This window comes from Piliocolobus tephrosceles, chromosome 6 (genome assembly GCF_002776525.5).
Source record: "Piliocolobus tephrosceles isolate RC106 chromosome 6, ASM277652v3, whole genome shotgun sequence".
Taxonomy (NCBI): Eukaryota; Metazoa; Chordata; class Mammalia; order Primates; family Cercopithecidae; genus Piliocolobus; species Piliocolobus tephrosceles.
Window position 1 is genome coordinate 117,699,007 of NC_045439.1, and position 1,984 is coordinate 117,700,990.

At 35.6% G+C, this 1,984-nt stretch overlaps 1 pseudogene; it reads left to right on the top strand.

Moving 5' to 3' along the window:
- The first annotated feature begins 217 nt into the window (after positions 1–217).
- LOC111552856 lies at positions 218–701 on the top strand (annotated as a pseudogene).
- The last annotated feature ends 1,283 nt before the right edge of the window (positions 702–1,984 follow it).

Sequence of the window (1,984 nt, forward strand, 5' to 3'; positions counted from 1 at the left end):
TAATAGGAGGTGTTTATATCCTGAGAGTCCTCAGGATATAACATATAAACCATGTATGTACAATGTTACCTGAAAATCAATTCAGTTTAAAAAATATTTGGTACCCTCTAGCTGCTCTCTTGCATCCCCATATGCATGCGTCTACTTTCAGTGGGTCCACCAGACTCCCGGAGCATCATCCTAATTCCCCAACTAGACCCTTGTCAGCTCTAACAAGATGAAAGATGCAATCATGAACCAAGAAAAACTCGCCAAACTGCATGCATAAGTGTGTAAAGGAACTGCTCGCAGAAAGAAGATTGTTCATAGAACAGTCAGCTACAACAGATGAGAAGAAAAAACTTTAGTTTTCCTTAAAGAAGTCAGGAATAAACAATATCTCTGGTATTGAAAAGGTGAATATGTTTATAAAACAAGTAACAGTGATCCATTTTAACAACCCTAAGGTTTGGCCATCTCTGGCAGGGAAGGCTTTCACCATTACAGGCCACGCTGAGACAAAACAGCTGACAGAAATGATATCCAGCATCTTAAACCAGCTTGGTACACACAGACTGACTAGGTAAGGGAGACTGCCTGAAGATCTGCCCAAACAACCTGTGGGAGGAAAAGCACCACTTGCTACTGGAGAGGATAATAATGATGAAGTTTCAGATCTTGTGGAGAATTCTGATGAGGCTTCCAAGAATGAACCAAACTGAATTGAGGCAACTCCTGAAGACGATAACACTCGAAGAAGTTACCAGCAGCTGACATTTTATTATGACTGCTTTAAAAAAATTGTTTATGGATCTGATAAAATCTAGAATTCGAATATGTTTAAGTCCAAACCCCGTGGACACTGCAGCTTTTTTCATTTTTGCTTATACACAATTCATTCTTTGCAGCTAGTGAAGTCGAAGGAGCCTGGGGATAAAGTTTGAAACAAAAGTTAAAAATATTATTTGCTGGAACATAGTCAGATTCAGACATTTCTCCTTCACACAATAGAAATGATTTTTAGAAAATAATAACACATACATTTGAAATTTCAAACAAAAGTGAATAGTATGAGATAAAATTATGTTCAGAATTATTTAGTATTTAAGTGAGATGCTACACTCCTATTGTAGTACTTATACTTCAAAACTGTGGAAAGTAGACTCATGTAGGGGAGCTTGCTGTCTCATAAAATAATGCCAAAATAGCATTTCAACTAGAAGACAGATCATTGTCAAGATTAAAGTAGCAAAATCACAGGAAATGGGAGTCAAATCCATGTCGGAGAGTTTAGTTTTGCCCTCTAATCCCACCTCACATGTTTTGGTAATAGTTTTCTATCTAGATGTAGCCATTTTATATCAGTATTTTATTTTTGCTCTTGTGACCTCAATGTTTTGGCTCCTTTGGTTTCTTCTTGGGAATTGCAGAAAGATGAAAGATGAATCCTCTTATTTGCTTGAGATTTATATAATCAATTGTTAAAGCTGTACTGCTCTTATTACAAATTCCTATAACTGAACTTTACCTTTTTCTTAAACTCTCTCTTTCCATAATATAGGCATCCTAATGGATTATACACTGTTTAGCCTGGACTGTTTCTTTCAGAATCCACTTGAAGATATCACATCACACTATGCATTCTCATCTCCTACTTGAAATTTTTGCTCTTTCTGCCAAACACACCTTTCTCATATTATTGAAGTTTATTGCCATCGGGCTTTTTCTTTCTCTATGTTCTTATCTTCTATACTAAAAGCTATTTTTAGTCTTTGTTTTACTATTCTACAGTTGGTGCCTAAAGGCCTTTAAGAATAAGAAAGAACCAGTTTTTCACAGATGATCTAAGAAAACCACAATCCTTGGTTTTACAGCATTTTTCCTTTAATCTTTTTTTCATTTGAAGTAAGCTATAAAAACTCACACTCTTTAAAATCAGATGGATTCAATAGGAAGGAACTATCCCTTCCTATTAGGTTTTGTTTTTAGATCATCCATTAATGGT